At 39.5% G+C, this 22,831-nt stretch overlaps 1 pseudogene; it reads left to right on the plus strand.

The window, feature by feature from the left end:
• The window catches only part of LOC120515186, a 125,463-nt pseudogene that overhangs the window by 2,729 nt on the left and 99,903 nt on the right, over nt 1–22,831 (plus strand).

Raw genomic sequence — 22,831 nt, forward strand, 5'->3', positions numbered from 1 at the left:
TCTATACCAATCTATCCTCTAATCTTTACAATTATAATACCAACATAATAATAAACTGCATGGCAACAACTCTAGGGGAAATAGGAAATTAAGGCTGAAGCTGTCTCACTTCCAGTTAAGACTATAAAATGAGATTAAAAACTCAGAATCAATGTCTCCATGATGGGACAGTAAACTTTGTGAGCTGGAATGTTAATGGCTTGAATCACGAATTAAAGAGAAAGAAAGTACTCTCTCACCTAACTGTCTAAACGCTAAAATAGTATTTTTACAGGAGACTCACTTACTAAACAAGGATCCGTTCGGCTGCAAAAGACTGGACTGGCCAAATGTTCCATTCTAGTTTTACAAAGAAAACTAGAGGTGTGGGAATTCTCATACATAGAACAATCCCATTTGTAGCATCAAATGTAGTATTGGATCCTGAAGGGAGATATGTAATGGTCATGGGAGACTTATCTAACTGTAAAATAATCTTGATAAATGTTTATGCACCTAATATTGATGATAAATTTATTTGCATCCATTCCCTATCTGAACACTCAAAAAGTTGTAATGGCTGGGGGACTTTAATTTTGTTCTAAATCCACTTTTAGATAGGACTTCTTTCACAGGGGACGCATCTAACACCGCAAAGATAATTACAAAGTTTATAACTGATCACAACTTATCAGACCCCTGGAGGTTTTTAAACCCAATTTCAAGAACATATTCTTTCTACTCAGCAGTACATCATTGCTACTCAAGGATTGATGACTTCTTTATAGACAATAAATTCTTGCCTATGATTAAATCTTGCGAATACGATGCTATTGTTATTTCTGACCATACAATACAATACAGTTTATTTTTGTATAGCCCAAAATCACACAGGAAGTGCCGCAATGGGCTTTAACAGGCCCTGCCTCTTGACAGCCCCCCAGCCTTGACTCTCTGAGAAGACAAGGGAAAAACCCCCAAAAAAACCTTGTAGGGAAAAATGGGGGAAACCTTGGGAAAGGCAGTTCAAAGAGAGACCCCTTCCAGGTAGGTTAGGCGTGCTGTGGGTGTCAAAAGAAGGGGGTCAATACAACACAATACACAGAACAGAACAAATCCTTAATACAGCATAATAATAAAAATTTTAGAAGTGCGGAACAGAATTTAACAGTAGATGATATCACATAATAAGATTTGGATATTTTTAGAGTTCTGAAGACCTCATCCATCAAGCTGCCTCCCCATTTGGCCATTCCACGGCTGAAACGTTGCTCCAATGAAAGGACCCCTCTTTCCCATGATTCCTGTGATCCTCCATCAGGGATGACTTTACCATAGGCAGGCAAACAACTTGGCAGGTGGGCGTGGCACCAATTGCCACATTTGGTACCGAGAACAAAAACAGAATAGGTGAGGGTTAGTATTCAATTCTAACTATCATGTTACTTATGTTTTAGTGCTAATAACTAACAACAGAGATGCAGTCTGTACAGTTTATCAGCAGCTCTAGTCAGGATATGCTAAACTGAAGTAGTGAGTCTTCAGCCGGGATTTAAAGGCTGAGACTGAAGGGGCATCTCTTATAGAAGCAGGAAGACCATTCCACAGTTTAGGGCCCTGTAACTAAAAGCTCGACCTCCCACTGTTATTTTATTAATCCTTGGAATCCTAAGTAGACCGGCATCTTGAGATCTTAATGTGCGTTCAGGTTTGTAAGTCATGATAAGTTCAGACAAGTAAGCCGGACCTTGGCCATTTAATGCTTTATATGTTAAAAGGAGGATTTCGAAATCAGCACTAAATTTAACTGGGAGCCAGTGTAAGGATTTAAGAACTGGAGTTATGGGTTCATATTTTCTTGTTCTTGTAATAATTCTTGCAGCCGCATTCTGGATTAACTGGAGGCTGTATAAAGAACAGTTTGAACAGCCAGTGAACACCGCATTGCAGTAATCAATCCTACTAGAGATAAATGCATGAATTAATTTCTCTGAATCCTGTTTATTTAGAAAGCGCCTTAATTTCCTAACATTTTTAAGATGGAAGAAACATGTTTTGGACAACTTTGTAATATGCTTTAAATGACATGCTAATCAAAGATAACTCCTAGATTGGGCTGATTCAGTAAAATTAATTGGGATTCTAACTGAGTTAAATGACAACAAAATATTGCTGTGATCAGCGTCATTCCCTCCAACAATTAACATATCTTGTTTTATCTATATTTAAAGACAAGTAGTTCTCATTCATCCATTCCTTTAATTCACTAACACAACTAATTAAAGACAACATCGGAGAAACTTCACTTGATTTAAAAGAAAGGTATAACTGGGTGTCATCTGCATACAAGTGAAAATTAACATTATGTTTCCTAATGAGAGATCCTAGTGGAAGCATGTAAAGTGAAAACAGTAAAGGTCCCAGTACTGACCCCATGGGACACCATATTGAACTTCTGTGTATAATGATGATGTCAAGCACATTTCTGTACATATTGGAATTGATTTGATAAATAAGAACTGAACCAAAGCGACACGGGCCTGTAAGCCCAAAATCGTTTTCTAGCCTGTGCAGTAAAATAGAATGGTCAATGGTGTCAAATGCTGCACTTAAGTCCAACAACATAATTACAGTGGAGTTTCCTTCATTAGAGGATATCAGAATGTCATTTACAACCCGTGTTAGTGCAGTTTCTGTACTATGACCAGTGCAGAAAGCCAGACTGGAATTTCTCAAATAAATTGTAATGCGTAAGGTGTGACTGAAGCTGACTGGCAACTACTTTTTCTAGTATTTTAGAAAGAAATGGTAAATTTGAAATAGGCCTATAATTATTTAGTATGTGTGGGTCTAGATCTGACTTTTTAATTAAAGGTTTAATGACTGACACTTTTAGTGCATCAGGTACGGTGCCATGCAGTAATGAACTATTGATAACGGTTAGAATAGGCACTGCAAGAACATCCATTGCAAGAACCATGCACCTATGATCTTGGAGCTAAAATTACTAAGCCCCATACACTCACCCTGCAGATGGCGTCTCAACCCGCTTCTATTAGCAGACGAGAATTGTACTGAATTTATATCCAAACAAATCAAATTCTTTCTAGAGACAAATACATCCTCCGAGATCTCTGCAGGAATACTCTGGGAAACTCTTAAGGCCTTCTTAAGAGGACAGATTATCTCATATCTTTCCCACAGAAATAAAAACGAAGCCAAGAAAATAGCAGAGATAAAAAGCGAAATTACTAGAATAGATGAAGAACATGCCAGACTAACAAGCGTGACTCTACATAGGAAAAGGCAGGCTCTGCATTCAGAACTAAACCTCCTGACAACTAAAGAAACTGAACAACTAATTTATAAATCCAGACTTCATTACTATGAACATGGAGAGAAAGCTAATAAGCTTTTAGCTCAACAAATTCACAAGCAAGAAGTGCATAGCGCAATCTCAGTAATCACTAAGACGAACGGAGATAAAATCATCGAACACAAAAATATAATGCACACTTTCAGAGACTACTATAAATCCTTATATACTACTGAGTTTAAAGAAGACAATACACAATCTAATGCATTTCTGGATACATTACAGATACCACAAATAGACACTTTTAGTATGGAGGAACTTGATAAACCTCTGGCGTTATCAGAATTACTAGATGCTATAAAGTCAAAGGAGGAAAGCAGCAGGCCCTGATGGCTACCCTGCAGAATTTTACAAGAAATTCTCCGCTCAGCTAGCTCCCTCTTCTATTAGCAACATTTACAGAGATAACCAATCTCTTCCTCAAACCTTTGCCAAGCACTAATCACTGTCTTTCCAAAACAAAATAAGGACTTATTACAATGTGCATCATACAGACCAATTTCACTTCTGAATAACAACGTTAAAATACTCTCTAAAATCATAGCTAGAAGGATGGAGAAAGTGCTCCCTTTGGTAATATCACAAGACCAAACTGGATTTATTAGGGGCCGACACTTATCTTCAAATCTTCGCCTGTTTAATGTAATATACTCACCAACTAAATCAAACACCCCAGAAATATATTATCATTGGATGCAGAAAAAGCATTCGACATGATTGAATGGAAATACCTTTTTACTACATTGGAGAAGTTTGGGTTTGGCCCGAACATTTGTGCATGGATTAAATTACTGTATACTAACCCAGAAGCTTCAGTTTGCATCAACAACATTTGCTCAGACTACTTTAAACTAGAAGTGGCACTAGACAAGGATGCCCTTGTCACGCTGCTGTTTCATTGCCATTGAACCACTGGCAATACATTGTCGAAATACTGATCAGATAAAGGGGATTAGCAGAGAAGGACTGGAACAGAAAATCTCATTATATGCAGATGATATGGTACTGTATATATCGGACCCAGAAAATTCTGTGCCTGCAGTCTTAGCAGCACTCACAGAATTTCAAAAGATCTCTGGTCTCAGAATTAATCTGAATAAAAGTGTACTCTTTCCAGTGAATTCTCAAGCATATAATATTAGATTAGATACCCTACCTTTTATCATTGCAGAACAGTTTAAATACCTAGGGTAAACATCACAAGTAAACATAAAGCTCTTTATCAACAAAATTTCGCCCTCTGCATGGAAAAAATCAAGCAAGACTTGCATAGATGGTCAACCCTTCATCTCACACTAGCTGAAAGAATTACCACTGTTAAGATGAATATTCTTCCTAAGCTCCTTTTTTATTTCAAAACATTCCAATATACATTAATAAATCATTCTTTAAGCAATTAGATTCAACAATAACCTCATTTATTTGGAATTCAAAACATCCACGCATCCAAAGAGCGACCCTACAAAGACAAAAGGCAGAAAGTGGCATGGCTCTACCTAACTTCCAGTTTTATTACTGGGCAGCAAATATACAGGCAATAAGAACCTGGACACAAATAGAAGAACATACACAGGCTTGGTCCGCAATAGAAGTAAAATCCTGCAGTACTTCTTTGTATTCCTTGCTCTGTGCTCCAATAAACACATGTCATTGGCAATATACTAATAACCCAATTGTGCTCCACTCACTTAGAATCTGGAACCAATGAAGAAAACATTTTAAGATGGATAAGCTTCTATCTGTGGCACCTCTGCAAGAGAACCACCTCTTTCAACCTTCGCAAACATATGCAGTTTTTAATATCTGGAAAAAATTTGGAATTAACTTGCTTAGAGATCTTTATATAGACAACGTCTTTGCATCCTATGAACAATTACATTCCAAATTTAACATTCCAACTACATACTTCTTTCACTATCTTCAAATCATGAACTTTGTTAAACAGAACCTTCCTGATTTTCCTCATCTTGCACCCACATCCATACTGGAAAAAATATTGCTCAATCTCAAGGACTTAGACGCCATCTCTACAATATATAAAATCATTTTACAATACCTCCCTTTCAAAGATCCAAGAGGACACTGAGAAAAAGATCTCTCAATTAATATATCAGAAAAGGAGTGGAAAGTAGCAATGCTAATCAGTAATATTTTAAAATAAGCTCATAAAGCACAGAGAATGTATTAATTTAGGTATGTTTACAAGCCTTAAATTTCATGCCGTTTGGCTTGCTTCTCTCTCAGGGGTGGGGACCAATTTGTTCTTAACTCAATTTTTCTTTTTGTAAAAACTTGATTGATTTGTATGGATTGCAATAAAATTAATAAAAAGGAAAAAAAAATTTATGGGTGGATAAATGTAATGGGAAATTACATACATTCAGTATTAAAAAGCAACTGAACACAAATCAAAATACCACAGTGTGTTAGTCCTGAGTTAGTTGTTCATAACACATATTGGAGTTGAAAACCGCTTTGGAACAGCTTTTTTGGGCATTCCTGAGATGATACCCTTTGCAGAATCATACACTTTAGACCATTTTAAGATGGCTTGAATCGTATCATCATTCTAATTATTAGGCCAGTTGCTGAGGTTTTTATAATCTGTCTAAATTTCCAAAGGAAATACAATATGGTGCCCTGTAGGATTTCTCAGCTGCTAACATTTTAATATTTTTTTCTTTATGTTTTAGGTAACAACACGAGGAGAGGCCCATTTAGAACTCAATGCTTTCAGGAGAAAACATGATTGTGCTTTGGTGATTTCGGGAGACTCATTAGAAGTATGCCTTTACAACTATGCATTAGCCATTTATTAAAGCTGTATTGCCCTTTTGTTAGTTTTTTCTCAGAGTAAGTTAAAATGAGGTTTTGGTCAATCCTGGACTTATAATAAGTGATGTACCTTAAAGGTTGCAGTGCCCTTGTATTTACACATTAATATACAGAATATTTATTATTCTTAATTAAATCTGTGATCACATGGAGAAAAAAACAATTGAGATCATGAACGTAATATAAAACATCAGGAAAGTCTCTCTGATAAAGATTGTGGTCTTCTAGAATTTGAATGTCTTCTGTTTTTATGAAGTCTATGCTAGTTTGAATTTCTCTTACAGTTGAAATGAAAATTTTATCCAAGGATGTCACTGATTTTGTTATTATTCTTTATAATGTCTGGAATGCATTAACAATATAGAGTACTTGTTTATTTAGATGATGCTCAAAGAAACAGTAAAGCACATTTACCATACAATAGAAAAGAAAAATAACTGTACTGTTACTTATTGATTACTCCTGATAGCTATATAGCTCAGATAGCAACAGATTTTATTTATTTTGGATATTGTACTACAAAGTTTATATAAACTATATAAGCGTGTGTATGTACATAAAAATAATTTTTTAAAGTGCATAGCTGACTGCTCAGAATCTGAGTAGAGCAGGGCGAGAATGCTCAGCTCCTTGTAGCCAGAAATGAAATCACGATGAGTAGGTGCCACTGCCCATTGTGTACAGTATAAGAAAGATAATCTGGGAGCAGGAAATGAGAATGCACCCTGTACAGTAGTACTGTTCCATCCCCTAACAGTAATATTTCATGCAGGCATGGTTTGAAGCAAATAGATTTTCATAGATCTAATGTGTAATTTTACACATTGTTTGGAGACATTTTTACTCTTCCATACAAACTTCACCTTTCTTTTCAGCTGACTTAGACTAAAAAAAAAAAAACACTGATAGCACTGCTGCCTCCGCACATGGAGGCTAGTGTTCAAGTCCAAGTTGTTCTTTGCATGGAGCTTGCATTTTCTGCCCATGTTTTTATGTGTTTCCTCTGAGTACTCTGGTTTTATTATACAGTCAAGAGACATGGAGGTTAGGTTGATTATTGATGCTGAATTGGACTTGGGTTTGTATGTGTATGTGCATTCACTCTGTGGTGGCTGGTGCGCTCTCTAGGGATTGGTCCTGCTTTGTGGCAGATGCTTGCTGGCATAACCTCCAGCTTCCCCATGACCCTGCTCTGGAAAAGTGAGTTTAAAAAATGACTGGATGTTAATGTTTTATCATTTTTATTTTTTTTGAATGGGCAGCTGAGGAAATCTTACCTCTTTATTCCTTATCCACTTAATTGTAGCTTAGGCTTTATGTGCTTTATATTTTTTGTAGTCATCTAGCTGAAAGGGAGGCTTAGGCAGGTTTTATTCTGTATGTTTGTCCTTTGATTTTTTTTTTCCCCGTCAATGTTTCCCATCCTCTATCCGTATTTTAATGCTATAGTCATGCTCGCCCATGTGAAACCACATGGAAAGAGCAAAATTATGTTAGCCAAGTAAGCTTTCAGGCTTTCCTTAAATCTCCAATATGTTATCCTAATTACTTACCAACTATAAAGCTGCCTCTGAGTTCATTCACTGGACAGCCCTGTTGACGGACTTCCAGAGAGAGCAAGTACATGACAAGAGCATCCAACTATTTCGGAAAACATACAAAAACACAAGAAGCTGTATTGAAACCAATGGGGCATTCTCAAAAGACTACCCTATTCGAACAGATGTCTGACAAGACTGCGTCACATCGCACCTACTGTTCAAAATGGTGATCAATGCATTATGGCTGAAAATGTTTATGCAGATACTCTACAAACAGTCACAAGTGAGGCACAATTGTGTGGGATGTGGGATGTAAATCAATGCTGAAAAAACAAAAGCAATGATGTCTTACAGATCTCCAGCTGCAGTCTACCTTTATGGCATTCAGCTTGAGCAAGTAGTGGAATTCATATATCTTGGCTTAGTCATACTGGTGAAGAAAATAGCCTCTACCTCCGAGGTTCTCAGCCAAATCGGTCAAGCCATTGCTACCTTTGGGTCACTAAACTGGTTCACTTAGCAAAAAAAAAATACAACAATCAAGACTAAGATGTGACTACTTCAAGCACTTATCATCCCAGTCCTCCTCTATGGCTAAGAGACCTGAGGCCTCATGTATAATGGTGTGCATAGAATTCACACTAAAACATGGCTTACAGACAAAAACAGAAATGTTTATACACACAAAAAAATCCAGATGTATAAATTTGTGCATATGTCAACTTCCATGTTCTTCCGCTACATAAATCCCGGTCAATGTAAAATGTAACACATGTGTATGCACCTGCTGCCTCACCCCGACTTCTCCCAGGAATATGCCTCTTTGAATATTCAGTGAAAAGACAATGGCAAAAGCACAGGGGAAAAAAGAGAAGAATTTTAGCAAATACCAAGTGGAGACATAGAAAAACTTACTATTTGTTGGTTTAAACAGTGGTATAAACAACAAAAGAAAGTTGATTGAGTGACACTGAGTGGCAGAGAAACTCAAAACTTCAAGTTCAGAAAGCATCACAGTGCCCGAAATAATAAGAAGTGGTCGAATGTCAAAATTGCTGTGAAAGGGCATGTCGCACTCCCACCGCCTGAGTGTCATATGGAAGCATATTAGAGTGTAGAAAAAAGAAAATAAACAGGAACGCAATGGAGAAAAAAGGTCAAAATTTTTACTTTAATCACATAGTTTATTTTGTCATCTTAAAATTGTTTCATTTACTAGTTTCTCAGATCCCATTGTAACTAAAGTAGCACATTAAATGTTTTATATTCTATATCTTCTTCTTTTCTGTACTCTTTGTGTGTGAATCACTATGTGCTTCTTAAACAGGCTTTCTCTTACATCGATAGGACACATAATACATTACATTCATGATATTACAGCTCTCTGAACATTTTAAATACTAAGATTTATACTTGATATAATTTTCATGATGATAGGGATTAACGCATATATTAAACATGAGGGCACGGTGGCACCCTGCCCCGCCCTCCGCAAGATGCTTGCTGCGCCATTGTCAACCCTTGATTAAATTAATTTATTGCAGCTGTACTGTCTCTTTCTAATGTACTAACCCACAATTTTTGTCCTTCATTTTCTTTCTTCAAGTAACCAATCACCACACAATAAGCTCTTTAATAAATGTCAAGCCATCTGTAAGCTTAGAATGCCGATTCTTCAAAACCTTTAAAGAACATTGAAATATCTTTGTGTTTAATTATTCCATCCATCTATCCATGCTTGGTCATACCAGTCTCAGCAAGCATACAACACGAGGCAGGAACAATCCATGAACAGGGCGCCAGTTCATTGCTACTGCTGTCCACCGCGTCTATCGTTTAATTATTAACAGTATACATTATTTAAATGAAATTAAAAAATTATCTGTATAATGTAATACATATACTTTACTGCATTTCATCTTAAAAATGATATCAAGAGCTCTTAGATGATAGCATCTGGAAATAAAAATTGACTTAGAAGCCAGTCGTCATCATCAGTAAATACATGCTCACTTCTATTGAATTGAATTCCTTTATTGTTATTTTATGGTACAATGAGATTCAATAGATAGATAGATATGCAGATCCTCCATAGACTTATTTTACTATAAAATGGTAAAATAACAATAATAATATGATTTAAAAAAAACAATGAAAAATATATAATATGAAAGCATAAGTGGCTCAGGTTGTGCAAAATTAGAACTGTGGTGTAAGTTTGCAGTGAGGTAATTGTACATATAATTACAAACAGTTCTACCGGGAGCACTTGATGGACTGATTGAGTCAATTTACAGCTCTTGGGATGAAACTGTTTCTGAACCACAAGGTCCATACAGGAAAGGCACTGAAGCATTTGCCGAATGGGAGAAGTTCAAACCGACTATGCCCATGGCTGAGGCAGTGTGTGCTAGAAGCTGTATCCTGATAATTCTCTCCGCTCTTGACACAATCTGCTGTAGAGCTTTCCGATCAGCTGCTGTATAGCTGTGATTCCACACTCAGATACAGTGGGTTAAAATACTCTGAATGGTGCACTGAGCGTAACAACACTAAAGCATCTATAGTATTTGGAATAATTTGGCCATTTCATGCACCATTATATGGTTACAGGTTAATTACAATCAGATGCCATAAACTAAAAAACGATATGCAGTTAATTTCAGTGTATTTGATAAAACCGCATCAGGGATGTGAATCTGAAAAAATAAAGGAAACCACAGAGGAACAGTAGCACTGCTTTAACGGTGGGTGCCGCCAGTTTGCAAAACCGAGCCGAAAACTTGCGTATGCAATGGTTTGAGCTGTCGTGAGAATGTGCATAGCTTTACACCAAGTTTAGTTTTTATACATGACGATGTAAGCATGGAAACAGGTATATGCAACATTTTTGTGCATGTGCTATGTTTATACATGAGGCCGCTACACTTTTTTTGTAGACAGAACTTAATAGGCTAGAAACATTCCTGATGTGATGCCAGTGGAAAATTTTCGGAATCTCGCTGAAAGCCCAGTATAGCTGAAGAAATTAGGAAAAGAAGACTGTTGGTTTGGCCATTACAGAGAAGCACAAACTGCTGCTAAGAACGCCACTATGGCAGAATAATAGAAAGTGGCCATGATAACCCAATGGTTTTGTTTTCTGTAGTTAATAAACTACTGCACCGCATCTGGCCCAGCTACCTCTTCTACTGAAGTCTGTGAGGAATTCCTCCACTTTTTCCGTAACAAAATTAAAGATCTGAATAATTAAACTAACATAAATACATCATCTGTTTATATCTCTCCCTGTTTTCCCACTCCATCCAGCTCCTTCTCTAAGTTTTCATCAGTCACATCTGCATTTGTTAATAACCTGCTTTGTAAGATAACGCCGACTACTTGTGTACTGGACCCCATCCCCAGCACATTACTTAAATCCTGCCTTCATGCCATAATCCTGACTGTTACAACAATAATAAACTCATCCCGTGACACTGGCTCTGTGCTGCTCACTTTTAAAATTGCTTCTGTAACCCCAATGTTTAAAAAGTCTGGCCTTGATGCTGACAGTCTTAACAATTTTCGACCTATTTCCCACTTACCGTAGATCCCAGAATACAAGCCGACTCGGTATATTAGCCAACCCCCTTCTCTACCTATAAATTATATGTATTTGCCGATGACTGGTATTTAAGCCGACCCCTTTCTCCAAGCAAAATTTCCTAAATTTCCTTAAAAGTGTCTCTTCAGGTATATTTATCATGTTTATCGGTGAGAATTTGAGACTGCTGGCATTTTTGATGGAAACCAGGAAGTGATTGTGGAGATGTTTGGTAAAATGAAACCTTTGTGTTGAAACTATATGGGATCACCTGTTCTCTCACCACCCCACACCTCTAGCACCTTTTCTTTTTACTTCTTTTTTTAACCTTTATCACTCTTTCCTTTCCTTCTTTTACCTGCTTCTGGAGCTTTACATCCGGATGACACAATCACACAACTTTCCTACACTGCGTCAGCACACACACAACGCATACAAACACTGGATTATAATTATTACATTTTATCATAGAACCACAAACACTCTTGGTTCTGTCTGATTATTATTTTTATTATTATTATTATAATTGTCTGATTATTATCAGCATTAGTATTATTATTATTATCAGCATTATTATTATTATTATTATTATTATCATCAGTACTATTATTATCATCAGCATTATTATTATTATTATTATCATTAGCACTATTATTATTATTATTATTATTATTATTAGCATTATTATACATATATTTTTTATTTACTTATTTATTGCTTTATTTTTTCAGATTAAATTATACATTTATTTACTTAATTTATTCACATGAAGGCCCCATACATTAGCTACTCACACACACAACTATGGGTACACTAAGGTTTGTCATTTGGAATGTTCATGGAACTGGCTCTAGAGAGAAGAGATTAAAGATTTTTGATCAGCTTAAAAGAATGCAGGCAGATGTTGTCTTATTACAAGAGACTCATAGGTCTGCCACAGTTGCAGATGAACTTAAAACGTCTGAGTTTCCCAGACTGTTCTCTGCCCCCTATAACTCTAGACAAAGAGGTGTAGCTATTTTAATACACACAAATATCAATTTCACAGTATTGGACACAGTCTCAGATCCAGATGGTAGATTTATAATACTAAAACTATCTATACAAAATCAAAGCTTATGTATTGTTAGCATATACTGTCCAAACATAGATGACCCCGCATTCTTTCATAATTTTTTCTCTGTAGTCTCCGAACACTTGGACTGTCCACTTATACTTATGGGAGATTTTAATTTTTGGATGGATTATTCTTCAGACAGGCTCAGTACAGCTGGGACTCAGCGCAATTGGCATTCCACTAATATAGTCAAACAGTATATAAGTGATTATGGGCTTTGTGATGCATGGCGATCTTTTTATCCCAGCCGTAGAGAGTATACTCATTATTGGCTGACATTTCAGACACTGAGATACACCCTATAGTTGTCAGCGATCATGCTCCAGTTTCTTTAACTCTGTTAAATAAGAAAACAATCCCATCAGTAAAACTGGAGGTTTAATACGTCACTGCTTAAAGATGAAGGTTTTGTGGAATATTATAAAAAAGAGTGGGCTTTATATTTAGAACACAATGACCTGCCTGGAACATCAGCATCTGTTCTCTGGGAGGCAGGGAAAGCAGTGATGAGAGGTAAAATAATTTCCTTCTCATCACATAAGAAAAAAAATAGAAAACAAACGTATTCAGGAATTAGAAGAAATCATTAAGTCTCTAGAGGCATCCCCAGAAGAAGAATTACAAAACAAATTGCGTAAAAATAAACTAGAACTTAAAGGAATTATTGACAAAAACACAATTTTTAGCACAAAGACTACAAATAGAAAACTTTGAACACGGTAATAAATCAGGCAAGTTTTAGCCAACCAGTTAAAAATAAACAAAGAGAAAACTGCCATATCTGCTGTTAAAGACTCAACTGGGAATATAGTATATGATCCTGAAAGAATAAACAACACTTTCAGAGATTTTTACAAAACCTTGTACTCACCACAGATTAACCCATCAGATAATGAGATCAATGAGTTTCTAGACAGGATAATACTTCCTAAATTATCAGATAGCCAAGCTACAGTCCTGGACTCGCCATTAACATCAGATGAGCTTCAGGAAGCTCTTAACTCCATGCCTAATAGAAGGCTCCAGGTCCAGATGGGTTTCCAGCAGAGTTCTACAAAGAATTCTGGATCATTCTGGCTCCAACATTCTTCAGAATGATGAGTGAAATAGAAGAAAATGGTAGACTACAGCCAAACATGAATTCAGCCAACATTAGTCTCCTGTTAAAACCAGGCAAAGATCCTATATTTCCTACCAGCTATCGCCCCATTTCTCTTATTAATGTTGACCTCAAAATAATTTGTAAAGCCCTTGCAAAAAGATTAGAGAAGGTAACCCCTTTCATAATACATCCAGACCAAACTGGTTTCATTAAGGGGAGACATTCATCCACAAATTCACGTAGATTACTTAACTTAATAGACTTTTCTTATAGCAGAAACATGGAAACCAGTATATTATCTCTCGATGCAGAAAAGGCTTTTGATAGAGTTAACTGGAAGTTCTTATTTGCAACTTTACATAAATTTGGTTTTGGAAACTTCTTCATAAACTGGTTAAAAATATTATACAGTTCACCAACAGCATGCGTCAGGACAAATGACCAAACATCAGATAGCTTCTGTCTTCAGAGGGGGACCAGGCAGGGATGCCCACTCTCCCCCTCGCTATTTGCTATCTTTATTGAACCACTAGCAGCAGCAATCAGGCAAACTACAGTTATTAAAGGCATAAAGTGTAAGAACATAGAACATAAAATCAGTCTTTATGCAGATGACGTGTTACTTTTCTCAGAATTCTCAATCCTCTCTCTCCCAAGCAATTGAACTAATAAACTCCTTTTCAAGAGTTTCAGATTATTCAATAAACTGGTTAAAATCCACAGTTCTTCCAATTAATTTCTCTTTTGTCAATTCCCTTAATACACAATTGGAATCAGGGAATATTACATACCTGGGCATTCATGTCTCTCCCAGGCTGGCAGATCTAACTAAACTAAACTACATCCCACTATTAAAGAAAGTGGAAGATGATCTTGCTAGATGGAAATCCTTACCGATATCACTTATGGGGAGGGTTGCCACAATTAAAATGATGGTTTTACCAAGAATCAATTACTTATTTTCTATGATCCCAAACAAGCCATCATCTGATTGGTTTAGATCCCTGGACTCCTCCATCACTAAATTCCTTTGGAAGGATAAACCTCCACGAATTAGCTTAAAAACACTACAGAAGACCAAAGATAGAGGAGGGCTGGATCTACCCAACTTCTATCATTATTTCTTAACCAACAGGCTCCAATATATACCAAGATGGTTGCAACATAACCCGCTGGATGAGTCCTGGTTAGATGTAGAACAGACACTTTGCAATACTATAGAGCTTTCGGACCTACCGTTTATTAGCTCAAAAATAAGAAAGCATGAAAGCTTTAAAAGTATTAATATCAGTACCTCACTGACAGCATGGTGGGAATATCTAAAAATGACAGAGTCTTCACTAATTCCATGCAGACGCACACCCATCTGGAATAATCCTGACATATTGCAAAACAATAAAATGATGAACCTCCCATACTGGAAAAGTAAAGGAATTCTATACATGGAACACATATTTGAAGGATTGGATTTCATTCCATTTAACAGAATAGTCTCCCAATTTGGGATAGACAAGAATAGATTTTAGAATATCTCCAAATTAAATCAGTAGTTAAAGAAAAATTTAAGCTTAATAAAGTAGAATTACAAACACCATCAAGGGTATTAGACTTCTGTAATCTCAAACACCCCAAATTACTGTCTAAAGTATATAAAACATTGACCAAAATAGATGATACAATAGCAATTCCTATAGGCAAATGGGAGGAGGATCTATTAGTTAGCTTTGATCAGACTTTCTGGTCCCAAACTTGTTTAAAAACTTTTAAAACGATCAGAAACCCCAATTTACAATTAATTCAATACAAAATTCTACACAGAGTACACTATACAGGTCATCGGATGTTCAGGATGGGATTTGTGCCATCTGACACCTGCACACACTGCACAGACAACATTCCTGACAGTTATATCCACGCACTGTGGTCATGTCCACCTGTTCAGGGATTCTGGTATAGAGTATGTGAAGACCTGTCAAAGTGTCTGAAATGTGATATCCCAACTTCCCCCTCATTTTGCTTGCTGGGGAACCTAGAGGATGTCCCGATTGAAACAAATTTGGTTCACGTGGTTCTCACTGCCATATGCATCGCTAAGAAAACTATCCTCATAAACTGGAAAAACAAAGATAATCTTTGCATTAACCAGTATAGAAATCTTTTATTGGATCATATTACACTTGAGACAGCCTCTGCCTCCACTTCAAATCAATCTCTGGGCTCCTTTGATCGGTTCCATCACATAGCGATGATAGAGGGTCATTGATATTGTCCCGGGATGCTGTGGTTGATGTGGTGGAGAGTCTGAGCTTGGAGTATCTGGAGGATCCCTGGGGTGGGTTCACTAGGGGGGTCTTGGGCTGGGGGGCTGCTGCCCCACTCTGGTGGTGCTTGGGTTGCCTCGGGGGGTGGACTTCTGGTAGTTGTGTGTGGGGCCTTGGGGGGTCTTGACGGTGGCTGCGGGTCGCTGCCTGGTGGCTGCATCGCCCCTGGGTGGGTCTGGGTGGGGGCCTGGTGGCTTGGGGTATGAGGGCGGCCGTCCCCGGATGGGGATCTGGGTGGGGTCTTGGGGATTGGGTCCTGGCATGTACGCTGCCGGGAAGAGGGCCGGAACATGGGCAGTGCCGGGCCCTGGCTCCGGGAGCTCAGGATGAGAACACTTCTGTTCCACCATGGGGGAGGGGGATGTCCGGGAGGGGGAGGATCCAACTTTACCTGGGTGTCTTATGTCTTACTTAGTCTGAATGTTGAGTAAATGTGGGGATGGGAGTAAATATTCTGCTGGGGTGGTGTGGGTTGGTGGCCTCGGACTCCGTGGGGCTCTGTGATGCTGCTGCTTTGGGCCGTGGCTAGATGGGCTGGGGCCTCCATGCCCGGGTGGATTTTGGGAGCGGAGGTGCCTATTGGGGCCAGTAGGGGAGCTGGCTCCCTGTAGTGCTCAGGCCCCTCAGCCATTCCTCCCCATCCTCAGACATTTCCTCCTCCTGCTCCTTCACATAATCACACAAACATGCACATAGGGCCTTGGGGTGTGGGTATGGATCCCATTTCCGCAGTCCTGTGGCAGCCTACCCCCCAATTTTATTTGCACATTAAACACTTCCACAAACAACATTCCACACAAATGCACACTTAGGGCCTTGGGAGTGGGCACACTCAACGGCATCCGGTGGGGGGAAATTTCAGCCTCACTCCGAGTGCCGGTGCCCACTTCCAATTTTAAACTGCACCTAGTCACGGAGGGTTTTGGGGGGGAAGTGGGGCTGTGTGTTGGCATCAGCTGGTGTAGGCCACATGATGCCAGCACTGCCCGTGCTCCCCCAACCACAAAATGCACCTTATCAACACACATCAATATTACATTGGAGCTGGTGGAGGGAGACTAGAGGTCTTATCACACCTCTGTTCTCAGTTAGCTGCCCGCGGCTGGAGGCTAGGAGTGGTCTGGAGTGGTGGGTTGCTTTACTCGGCGTTGGACGGGGGTGCCTGCTCATTATTACCCCAGCGGAACGGGGCTAACTCTGGCGTCCGGGAATGGTTGGGCCTTCGGTACGGCAGCACCAGGACCAGAGTTAGTAGGGTGTATATGGGGAGTGTGAATGGGTGTCTGGCGTACATCCTTGTAAGTCTTGGGTTGTATGTGTATGTGAGAGCATGAGGGAGGGAGTGTATGACTGTGTTTGTGTGTGACTGTATATGTCAGGTGGGGTTTTGGACTCCTCCCCTCTCCTGGGACATCTGGCAATGCTACAACATCTTTGCCTACCCTCCCCCTGCCACATATATTTTTTTTTCTTTTTAAAGCATCTGTCTAGTCGCTCCCGGTGGCTGCCTGGTGGGATCTGGGTCCCTGGGCTCTTTTGGGTCCTCGGCGGGGTGGATCGCCCTTGGGTCCCGGGCTGCTGGGTTCCGGGCCCAGCCAACTCGGGGGTGAGCGGCTGCGGGCGGGCCTGGGGGTTTGCCGTTGATATCTCCCGGGACTCTGCCGGCTGCTGGTTGTGGCCCCCCGGGGTGATCCTCTGCGCCTCTCGAGGGGGTTGGGGCTTCTCTGGTGACGGTCTCCCTGGGGTCTCCCGCTCTGGGGTGACCTCTGGATCTCTGGGCTTGGAACTCCCTCCATCTTCCCACGCGTTTTGGGGGCAGGTCTGTGGCCCTTCACACTCACTATTGGACGCTCCTATAGAGAAACCTTACACATACAAACGTGCGTACTCGCACAGGTGCTCACATCGTGCTTTCATAAGTATGACTTGGACATCTTCAGCACATGACATAAGGCTGTGGTTGGCCCTAAATGCCTTAGTAATAATTACTGTGTGATTGTCACCAAACATTTTTACTTTTATATATCTTCATGTAGCTGATGCAGCAATGTTTTTGTCTTGTGGTTCCCCCCCCCCCCCCCTCTCTTTCTGCAGGTCTAGAAGCGGATTCTGGTTCATTTATTGTTTATTCTATACAAACCCCCCCTTCCCCCTTTACCTCCATCTCCTCCTTTTCTCTCTTCTTTTTCTTTCACTTTTGTCTCCGTGTCCGGTTCGAATCTTAAAAACATCTGAAAATATTTCTAATAAAGTTTTGGTATCAGCGTGACGTCAGCAGAAGCTGTAACGCTCCACCTGAGAGAAAAACTGTAAGGCTAGTCGCCAGCATTTACACATCAATTCTGATTGCTTCACAGTCGAACAGGACACGGTATTAAAAAAAAACAAAAAAAGGAAACTATATACGCAAATACGGTACATCGGGTGCATTTCCGAGACTCGTTATAAATTTGATTAACTTAAATACGCAATGCAGTGGACCCTTGACTTACGAACTTAATTCGTTCGCGAAGGCTAACCCATAATGCGTTCTGAACCTCCCACTGCAACACTTACTTAACCTTTTCATAATAAAAAAGGGTTGTATAATGTGCATAATTTACCAAAACACCAATAATTTTTCTAATGTGCTAACCAAAAAGTTATAAAAAGTGCCTAGCCTACCAGAAGTAGGCTAGATTAAACTAGGAGCATGGCGGAGCGCATGGTCGCAGCAGCTCAGGGCTCTCCTTTTCAGTGTACTTTTTTGTTGTTTTTGTACTTTTTTTTTTTTCCTTGTTTGTGCACGATCGGTTTGGCGAACATCCGCTACACCCTTATAGACATCGGTGTCCAAAGCCAGACATCTGTTTCGAGTGTTTTTCATCACACGCACAACGTCCCAGACAACATAGCGAGACCAGCGGGCTCTCCATGGATTGTTGTCGGGTCTAGAAGACGACACAGACGGAGGAGGGAAAGAAAGCAGAAGTGGGGCCGCAGATCTGGCTTTATGCTAAGGCTAAAAAAACAACCATACAAGCCTTATACAGAACTTTTTTTCTGCACTGAAGGAGCTGCTTTTAATCTCATTGTAGATGTGTATAGTGACAATAAAAGGCATTCTATTCTAGAAACAACAATTTCATGCTGTACTCACCATTTAATTTGACATCTTTGGGCTGCAGGAAGGCAGGAGCAGGAGAATGAAACAGAAGATGGTTATTGTTTAGAAGAGCCTCCTTATGCAAATCTTTTCCTTGTAAAATTGTCGAGATGGTGGATTTTGACATGCTGCACATATTAGCGAGATCGGTCACACGAACAGCACTTGCATATTTCCACACAATTTCCCTCTTCGTTTTGATTTTGATAGCTTTCTTTACCTTCTCTTCCTTCCTTCCTTAGCAATTATGTGTCTTGCTTGCATGGTCTTAATGAATTATATGTATAGGTAAATCACTGCAATGATCGAAATTACATCCACAAACACCTGTATCTGGGCTCCAACTGATGCTACTAACGCTTTCGGTTGTTTGTTTACAATCGCAAGCGATACACGGACTGCATCCGGTCGTAACGCAAGATGTTGATCGTGAAATCAAAACAAAATTTTTATTTTAAACTTCCCGGTAATTTATTATAAATTTTATTAATAAAATGAACAACTAAAACACTTTTTGAATAAATTCTTTATTTAATTTAAAGTACCGCATGCAAAGTTACTTCTTCATCTGAAAGATGGCTCTGTGGTTTCATCATTATTTACTTCCGTTTCATCGGCAAAACCGGCATTGCGCTGGAAATCTTGAATCTGAAACGATACTCGTCGTATAAACCGACCCCAAACTCCAAGCCAAAAATCTAGGACGAAATTCTCGGCTTATATAACAGGATCTACGGTACCTTTCCTGTCAAAACTTCTTGAGCGTGTTTTAGCCTCCCAGCTCACCAATTACTTAACCACTAATAACTTGATGGAACCCTTTCAATCTGGTTTCAGGGTGCAGCACAGCTGTGAAACTGCTCTGCTACGGGTAACCAATGATTTGCTTATGGCAGCAGACTCTGGACAAACCAGCATATTAATTCTGTTAGACCTCAGTGCAGCATTTGACAATGTCATACATGACATTCTACTGTCCAGAATGGAGAACATGCTGGGTATCTCTGACACTGCCCTCCAATGGTTCAAGTCCTATCTGACTGATAGGCAAGAAGAGTGTGTTAGTCTTGGCAACAGCAGATCCAGCTCATTGCCAGTCACACAAGGAGTTCCTCAGGGCTCTGTCCTCAGCCCTCTTCTCTTCTGTATTTATATGCCTCCTTGGCCAAATTATTCGTAGTTATGGACTGGGCTATCATTTGTATGCAGATGATACTCAACTCTACTTCAGTGTTAAAAGTGGAACTTCATCAGACCTTTCTCAGCTCACAACCTGCCTTAGTGAAATTAAAACCTGGATGGAGCAGAACTCTTTAAAATTAAACTGCAACAAAACTGAACTCCTGCAAATTTGGGCTAAAATGCAACTTAATAAAATGAGCTGTTTCCCAGTCCATCTTTGCAGTGATCTCATCAGACCTGCCCCTACTGCAAAGAATCTTGGTATCATTTTTGATTCCTCCCTCTCTTATTCCACCCACATAAACCACATTATGAAACTTTATTACTTTCACCTCTGTAACATATCCCGTGTTTGCTCCTTCCTCTCCTTTCTAATGCTGAGAAACTTGTACATGCTTTTATCACATCCCACATCGATTATTGTAACTCGCTGCTGGCAGGTGCCCCATCTAATCTTATATCAGTGCTCCAGCTTATTCAAAACTCAGCTGCAAGAGTCCTTACTTGAACCAGCAGCAGCGAGCACATCACACCCATCCTGCTCCGTCTTCACTGGCTCCCCTGTGTCTTACAGAATCAAATATAAAATCCTACTAATAACCTACAAAGCTTTAAATAACCTCTCGCCAAACTACATCAGTGACCTTCTCCATCACTATGTGCCTGCCCGCCCACTAAGGTCCTCTGATTCTGGCAATCTTGTTGTACCCCACACTAATCTACATTCCTTGGGTGAAAGGTCCTTCAACTATATAGCACCCAGACTCTGGAATGACCTACCAAAATTAATTGGAACACCTGACTCCATGAATTCTTTTAAAAAAACAACTCAAAACTCATCTGTTCATGAAGGCTTTTAACTCTACTTGACTTTAGTACCTTTCTCTCAGTTTACCTCTGTCAAGATGCTCATTTAACCTGTATGTGTGTGTTAGACCATCAATTATGTTGTCTGTTAGGCTTTTTTTCTCTAAATTCACTGTCGTAATCTTATTTATTTATTTGGTTTGTACAATGCTATATACTGTATACCCTGCCGTTCTTTCTTATATTCTGTAAGTGCCTTGAGCATGGGAAAGGTGCTATATAAATAAAATGTATTATTATTATTATTATTAATATACATAAAATATTTCAAATTTGAACTGTAGTATCTTCATATGTTTAATATTAATGTTTAACTTAAGAACAGTTCCATGTCTCTTAGTGCTCATTCACAATTGAGCATTGTAAATGTCCTGCATTTAGCATTTTAAAGCTTTTTAGTGGCATTTTGTAAGCATTTTTAAGTATTTTTCTAGGTATTGTTCAGGTGATTTCAGGCATTTTACTGTGTGGTTACAGTATGTTTCCAACATGTCTTCTATGACTTGTAATGTTTTTAATTCTTGAGGTCACAGTAATAAAGAGGAGGTGTTGTCGGTATTGTGAATGCACATATTTGTTGCATATCAGGTTCGCAGTTGCACCAATAAAACTTTAATAATCCTTTTAATAACACTTTTTTCTTGAACTTGTAGAAAAAAATATTAGTGTTTCAAAAAGCAAACAGCAAACTTAAACTTCAAGAGATATTTGACTCTGTTTCTCTCAAAGGCATCCTCCCGAGATTCATCTCCCACAGGAGGTGGGGTCATAAGCTCCATGAGTGGTCTGCAGGATGCAAAAAACCCTGTCAAGTCAAGTAGGGGAGCATGCACTGGTACAGTGCGTTGCCACACCCACTACACAATGAAACAACTTTGCAAAACCCCAGGCAGACACGCGGTCCAGTCCCACCCTCTGGAAATGACCCTCTTTCTGCCGCAGCCAGGTGTTATGTGGGCGACCACTTGGCCTGGTCCAGCCACTCGGATCCCCAATAATGAGGATCTTACAAGCCGGATTACCCTCAGGAAAACGCGTCACATGACCGTAGTGCCGTAACTGACACTCCCTCACAATGCAGGTAATGTGCCTCATTCGGGACTCCATGAACAACTGCTCATTTAACACAAAGTCAAACCAATGGTACCCAAGCATTTTCCGGAGAAACACAGTACCAAAGAAGTCCAGTCTTCGTCTCAGGTCACTGGATAATGTCCATGTCTCGCAACCATATAGCAAAACAGGAAGCACCAGGACTCTAAAGATTTGAACCTTCGTCCTATTGCATAGATATCAGGAGTGCCACACCCCTTTCCAGCGACCTCATGACCCCCCATGCTCTCCCAATCCGTCTACTGATTTCATAGGAAGAATCACCAGAGACATGAATGTTGCAGCCAATGTAATTAAACCTCTTAACAAGGTCAACACTCTCTCTGCAAACAGACACACTGCAGATGGCTGTGCCCAAGAGGTCATTAAAGGTCTGGATCTTGGTTTTTATCCAGGACAATCGCAAACCCAGACACTCAGACTCGTCGCTCAGTCTCACGAGCGCCCCGATCAGAGCCTCCATTGACTCCGCAAAGATCACAGCATCGTCAGCAAAGTCAAGATCCGTGAATTTTTCTTCACCAACAGATGCCCGAAAGCTGCTGGACCCCATGACCTTGCCCAACACCCTGTCCATACAAGCATTGAACAGAGTAGGAACAAGGACACACCCCTTGATGAACCCCAGAATCAACTGGGAAAAACGCAGAGGTTCTGCCTCCACTTGGCA

This window comes from Polypterus senegalus, chromosome 14 (assembly GCF_016835505.1).
Source record: "Polypterus senegalus isolate Bchr_013 chromosome 14, ASM1683550v1, whole genome shotgun sequence".
In the NCBI taxonomy this organism is placed as follows: Eukaryota; Metazoa; Chordata; class Cladistia; order Polypteriformes; family Polypteridae; genus Polypterus; species Polypterus senegalus.